This window comes from Festucalex cinctus, chromosome 9, assembly GCF_051991245.1.
Source record: "Festucalex cinctus isolate MCC-2025b chromosome 9, RoL_Fcin_1.0, whole genome shotgun sequence".
In the NCBI taxonomy this organism is placed as follows: Eukaryota; Metazoa; Chordata; class Actinopteri; order Syngnathiformes; family Syngnathidae; genus Festucalex; species Festucalex cinctus.
This window is the reverse complement of record NC_135419.1, coordinates 14,005,151-14,012,062: the sequence shown is the minus strand read 5'-3', so window position 1 is coordinate 14,012,062 and position 6,912 is coordinate 14,005,151. Positions and strand designations below refer to the sequence as shown.

The following is a 6,912-nucleotide window of genomic DNA, read 5'->3' as shown; positions in this document are numbered from 1 at the left end:
TGAGCATTACATTAGTTACAGTTATACAAAATAGCAGCATGGTGGAATAGTGGTTAGTTTGTACCTCTGTTTCACACTTCTGAGTTTCAGCTGGTTTGAATTTGCTTGTTCACCTAATGGTTCTTCTTCCTGAATTCCAAAAATATGCAGAATAGGTTAATTGAAGACTGTTTTGTGAAGGGATATTAATACACCTCACATAAATTGCCCGTACTGTGATTATGAGTGGTTTGAACATGTTCAAAATTTCCTTGCGACGACAAAAAACAATGGGAAAAACTTTAGCGAATGTTGTGAACTTGAACGACCCCTGATGATAAATCAACATTGTCTAGCTTTGCAAATGTTTGCCCTTCAGTGGGATCTAGGCTAAAGAAGGCAGTTGCAACTGTTCATTATTCATGTTTTTTTTTTTTTTTTTTTTTTAAGAGGATAAAGAATATATACCTGTGTGTGTTTTTATAATCTTTGTCTATTATGTTAGTGGTGTTTTATCAGGCAAAGTTATGTGATTTGGTAAAAACAAAATTATTTATTCTCTTCATTTTACAGTTTGTTTGACAGTAAACTTCAACTGGGATTGACAATAAACAGCTAGAAGCAAGTACTCAGTCCTTTTTGAGCAATTGTTTACTATTTACTAAACTGCTGTTACATAGTGAAGTTTGCAAAATAAAAAACAATCAAAACTACAGTAACTGGATAAAAAAAAAAAAAAAAAAAAAAAAAAAAAACTAAAGTCGAAAGAAATACAAACTAGCTATAATGATAGACCCCAAACTATTATAACCTTGGTCCAGACCCTACATTTATCCAAACCCTCAACTAGATTGTTAATGTCATGAGAATTGGAAGCAATTGTTGTTTATTTTCTGCTCACGTATTCATATCATTGTTTAGATGTGAAAAATTCCAAACCCCAAAGTCCCTGCTTGTCCAAAGAGAATAAATGATTTATCCATCTTGCCTACAAAAGTTCAGAACATCCTTTTGAATTTTTAAAAATGACATGAAATTTTCATGTGTTTCTCCACGTCAGCAGAAATCAGGGAATTCTAAAAATGAGAGAGAGAGAGAGAGAGAGAGAGAGCGCTACATATGACTTATTTACATGATCATATCAGTGTTGACACAGGCCCTTCCTCTCCAGGCTCTTTGGGTTTAATGGCACTGAGTGAAAGGCGGCCTGAACAGATCTGGATGTGAGTTCATGGGATAATGTTCCTTGTTGTCAAAACTCCACTGACTGATGACTGTCGCATTCCTGTGTGTGTATGTGATGGAGTGTCTGTCAGGGCGTATCAAGACTAAAGAGGAGGGAGGAAGCACATAAGTGTCCCAAAGGTCAACCTGGACTCTTCTGAGACACCGCCGATATGGCGTGAGTGGCTCTGATATACAGTGAGACCTCTAAATTGAAATGTAGAAGTCATATACTGGAGTATAGTGGAAAAATGGATGCTACTTTGTCGAGCATCTTTTTATGCCTACACATAAATATGTTAGAGCTATGAAAAGTGGCTGTAATATATCGCGACAGGTCATTGCGAAGCTTATCCGAGCTGCAACAACAAGGCACTCTAAAGCAGCCACGCCAGCGAGTTGAAGCAATCCAATCCAATCCAACTTTATTTATAAAGCATTTTAACAACAACGCAGTCGACCAAAGTGCTGTACACAAATCCAAGGGGAAACACCACAAATAGACAAAAACAATGACCAAAGGGGGAAACGTTTCAAAGTTATGTCGAGATAAAACCACCTCAGTTTTTTCTCATTAAAATGTTAAAAATTAAAAGACACCCAAGCATTTTTGACTGTACAGTACATTTGGCTGTCATGTTATATTTTATGCAGGATAGACCTGAGCGGAACAAGATAGAATGAAATAAGTGAAGGACCAAGAATCGACCCTTGGGGCACTCCAGCAGGAGGTGTTGAAGAGGACACCGCACTGAAAACTTCTGCTCATTAAGTAAGATTTAAGCAATTTAAGCTTATTGTAAGTAATTCTCTAAATTGTATAATGTATTTACAAACAAATCTCTGAAATCACTTTCCTGGGTCTTCATGCCTTTTTACACCTATATGACAGTTGAACCCTCAAATAGATATTTTTATTAGCGATAGACCGATATATATTTTTCAGGGTGGATGCTATTATTAGTAGTCAATAAGACCGATAACCAATATTTGGAGCTGATATTCATTTTCAGTAAAAAAAGTGGGCTAAAAATATTAATATTAAAAAATATATTTTTTAAATTCATAATTCATTTTTAATATTTTTTAAATACAAATGCCAGTCTAGACTTTGTAATTTCTTAAAGCATGTTTTTTTTTGGGTTTTTTTTTACAAATTTCCAGACTTTTCAAAATGTAGAAGTGTTTTTGTTTTGTTTTTTTGTTTTTTATCAGTCAGTAAGACCGATAACCAATATTTGGAGACGATATTAATTTTCAGTAAAAAAGTGGGATAAAAATATTAATATTAAAAAATATATTTTTTTAAATTCATAATTCATTTTTAATATTTTTTAAATACAAATGCCAGTCTAGACTTTGTAATTTCTTAAAGCATGTTTTTGTTTTGTTTTTTGTTTTTTTTACAAATTTCCAGACTTTTCAAAATGTAGAAGTGTTTTTGTTTTGTTTTTTTGTTTTTTATCAGTCAGTAAGACCGATAACCAATATTTGGAGACGATATTCATTTTCAGTAAAAAGGGGGACAAAAATATTAATATTAAAAAATGTATTTTTAAAAAACATTTTTAATATTTTTTAAATACAAATGCCAGTCGAGACTTTGTAATATCTTAAAGCATTTTTTGTTTTTTCCCCATACTTTTCAAAATGTAGAAGGTTTTTTTTTTTTTTTTTTTTTTTAAATCTTAGAAAATAGACAATCCTTTTAAATTTCTAACAAAATGTTCAGGGTGCTCCCCAGGTTATCAGTACATCTTAAAAAGTTAAATGGAAACTTAAACTTTCAAATTTCTTTTAATGTCAAACATAAACAAAAGGTTCAGAAGGTTACAAGGGTCAGCAGCATCTCTGATAAAGTGAACTGAAAATTGAATGGGATACTTCAATTATTTAGACCATTACAGCAATAAAAAGTTAATATTTTGTATATAATTAATTTAATACTTTCATTATTTTTCACGTACTATTAGTACCTTTAAAAAAACATTTTGCAACTTGCTGTCGACTGAAAATGACATCACAAGGGCTCAGGTAACCAATCACAGCTCACCTGTTTTCTCGGTTTGGCCATGTGACATTCACAAGCTGAGCTGTGATTGGTTAGCTGAGCTTTTGTGATGTCATTTTCATTCGACAGCAAGTTGCAAAATGTGTTTTTAAAGGTACTAATTGTACATAAAAAATAATGAAAATGTCAAATTTATTATAGGCTAAATAAATATTGTTTGACTGCCAAAAATGGCTAAATAAGTAAAGTATCCCTTTAAGTAAATAGTACCAGCCATCAGATTTTTTAAAAAGGCCAAATATTGTCTATCCCTAATTTTTCTTTCCATTATATTGCGTGGGAATCATAGTTGTTGAATACAACAAATCAGATGTGTGCCTCGGAACAGACTGGGTTTCGACCGCCGCTCCTTCCACTTAGAGTCCACATGAAGGGGAGGGTAGAGTCCTCCCAGGGGTCGCTCTGAGGCGGGTGTGCTGTCTCTCACAATATCATGTTTTGTCACAAGTCACAGCAACCGGAGGAGTGCCTTCTTCTCCTGCTTTCATGTTTTATTTAAAATAGCGCCATACTCAGAGAGTGCCGCTAACTCACTGAATGTGATCTGTCGCAGCATCGCCTATCCCCCGTTTTCCCCAAGTTCCCCCTTTTTGTGTTTGATCATCTGTCTGCCGTATGTGAAGATATGCGTCAGAGGAGAAGGGCGCGTGTTTTTCGGGAGTTTAATTTGAATGCGACATCAGTCAAAATGTGTAATCCTCACACAGCGGTTTGGTGCGGATTAACGACAAAGAAGGCAGCAGTTTATATAGGTGCATCAAAGCCCTGTGATGAACTTGGTGAAGAAATACGTTAAGGAGTTGCTGTTTGAGGGAAAACACGGCGACCTTGCTCAACTGGCTCGACTGGAACGTCTGCAGTCTTCTTGTGTCGAAACACTAAACAGGCAGACTCCTTTTATGCAGCTGGGGTGTCCACTCCCTGTGTCAGTCGACGACTCCACAGTGACGCATTAGTGGCTCCCGGTGTGCTGACCTACTCAGTTCTAACTGCCGGAAAGCTCGGCAAATGTAATTCAGGGCAAAAATGAGCAGCAGGCAGCCTCTCCACTGCATGATTTTTTCTTCTTCTTTTTTTTTTAAACATCCACCCATAAAGCAACTTTGCTGTTCTTCCACCCACAGTTTGCTCTGCCTGGTCGTCCTCTGCCAGTAGATTGAATCCTATAAATATTTTACATTTGATAAATAAATGAAACAACCTCTTTTCTTACTTCTGGGTAGTGTTACTCCCCTACCTACGTTTGCAGGAACCTCTCATGGCAACCTCAAATGAGGTTTGGGCCAAGAATATTTCAAGACTCCACACTCTTAAAACTGCTTGGTTGAAAGCAACCCAAATTGGGTGACATGGCGAACCCATCATTTTGTGTGTGTACAGTCTAAAAACAGTTGGATCAAAAATAGCCCAATTTGGGTCAAAAAGGGACGGATCCACTATTTGGGTCGGTTCATTTTTGACCAAAGTGTTTTAGAGTGTACACATATCTTGTCCCATTTTTCTATTAAAAGTAACCCACTCTCCTCAAAATCTACAGCAACCCAGTTACTGGGTTAGGAATGCAACCCAGCATTTTGTGAGTGTACAGTCTAAAAACAGTTAGATTAAAAATCACCCAATTTGCATCAAAAAGGGACGGATCCACTACTTGGGTCAGTTAATTTTTTTACCCGTGTTTTAGAGTATCCACATAGATCTTGTCCCATTTTTCTGTTAAATGTAACTCAGTCTCCTCAAAATCTACAGCAACCCAATTAGTGGGTTAGGAAAACCACCTAGCCTTTTTTGTGTGTACAGTCTAAATCAGTTGGATCAAAAATCACCCAATTTGGGTCAAAAAAGGACTGATCCACTACTCGGGTCAATTCCTTTTTGACTCAAAATCTACAGCTACCCAAATAGTGGGTTAGGAAAAGAAGCCACCATTTTTTTGCATGTATACTTTAAAACAGTTGGGTCAATTTGGGTTAAAAAGGGATTCACTACCTGGGTGGGCCCGTTTTTGACCCAAGTATTTTAGAGTGTACCCATATATTGTCCCATCTTTCCATTAAAAGTAACCCAGTCTGCTCAAAATCTACAGCAACCCAGTTAGTAGGTTAGGAAAACCACCCAGCAGTTTTTGTGTGTACACACTAAAACAGTTCAATCAAAAATAGCCCAATTTGGGTAAAAAAGGGGTAAATCCACGAATTGGGAAGTGTTTTAGATTAGAGTGTACCCTTTTTTTTTTATGCCAGTTGTCTATTAAAAGTAACCAGGTCTCCTCAAAATCCACAACAACCCAATTAGTGGGTTAGGAAAACGACCCAGCATTTTTTGTGTGTGTACAGTCTAAAAACAGTTGGATCAAAAATCTCCCAGTTTGGGTCAAAAAGGGATCCACTACTTGTGTTGGTCCATTTTTGACCCAAGTGTTTTAGAGTGTACCCATTTTTTATGCCAATTTTCTGTTTAAAGTAACCCAGTCTCCTCAAAATCTACAGCAACCCAATGAGTGAGTTAGGAAACCCACCCAGCATTTTTTGTGTGTACAGTCTAAAACAGTTGGCTCGCCGGCCGGTAGCCGCCCGGGAGGCGTGGGGGGTTGTGCCTTGGTGCTGCAGCGGATTGGGGGGTTCTTCTTGGGGGGCGTGCTCGCTTTGCTGCCCCATGGTCGACGGCTCCCCTCTTTGGTGGCCGTCCTTATGCTTGCCAGATCCATCACACCAGCATCTACTGAAATTCAAACAGAATTCGCCTCTCCCTCCCACTGCTCGTTGAATCAGTGGGTGCTGGTGTCTGTGGATCTCACTCTGGTTCATCTATCCTTCCCTCCTTCCTCTCTTTAGTTTTTCCTCTGGTCTCTTGAGATCTCCTTAATTTGCTGGAATTTAGAGGTTTCTGGGGTTGGCGTAAGACTCTGGTTTTGCAACCATGTGGATGGCAGGAGGTGTTTAGTTGGTGCTGGATTTCACTTTGATTTATCTTTCTTTTCTTTGACCTTTCCTCTGGTCCCCTGACCTTCTGAACTTCACGACTCTGGCAAGACTCTGAAGTATCCGGTTAAGGTGAAGGGTAATGGGATTTTTATTAGGTTTTAGGTGAAGTAATGAGTACAAATTCACATGCACGCACACAAACGCACATATGCGCACAAAAAAAATACAAATAAAAAAAATAAATACAAATTAAAATAAAACAGTTGGATCAAAAATCACCCAATTTGGGTCAAAAAGGGGGACTAATTGGGTTAAAAATCCACTACTCGGTTCAATCCCTTTTTGTCTCAAAATTTACAGCTACCCAATTAGTGGGTTATGGAAACAACCCAACATTTTTTGTGTGTACAGTCTAAAAAGAGTTGGGTATGAAAATAATGAAATTTGGGTAAAAAATGGATGGTTCCACTACTTGTGTCAGTCCCTTTTTTACTTAAATTGGGTTATTTTTGACCCAACTCTTTTCAGAATGTCTTAAGCTTTTTTTTAACCACGTCCACACTTTTGCCATTTTTATCACTATCCTGTAAAAGAAGCTACTGTGGATTTACAAATGAGCAAATTATTGGAGTCCCTTCCCATCATGGGATTAACGACCTCCATTAATGACCCCTTCCGGCCTGTTGTGTCCCACTCACATGCTCACATGGGACGTAA

General features: G+C 37.4%; 1 protein-coding gene across 2 annotated transcripts in view; it reads left to right on the top strand.

Annotated features, from left to right (window-relative positions):
* Positions 1–6,912, top strand: part of nr3c1 (nuclear receptor subfamily 3, group C, member 1 (glucocorticoid receptor)) — a 69,945-nt gene that overhangs the window by 790 nt on the left and 62,243 nt on the right. The window contains exons 1-2 of one of the 2 annotated variants that reach the window (XM_077532174.1): positions 1,286–1,381; positions 1,858–1,975. The gene's annotated coding sequence lies outside the window, so the exon portion shown is untranslated. Of the gene's footprint in view, positions 1–1,285; positions 1,382–1,857; positions 1,976–6,912 lie in introns of those variants that run through there. The other variant, XM_077532173.1, reaches the window with a different exon arrangement.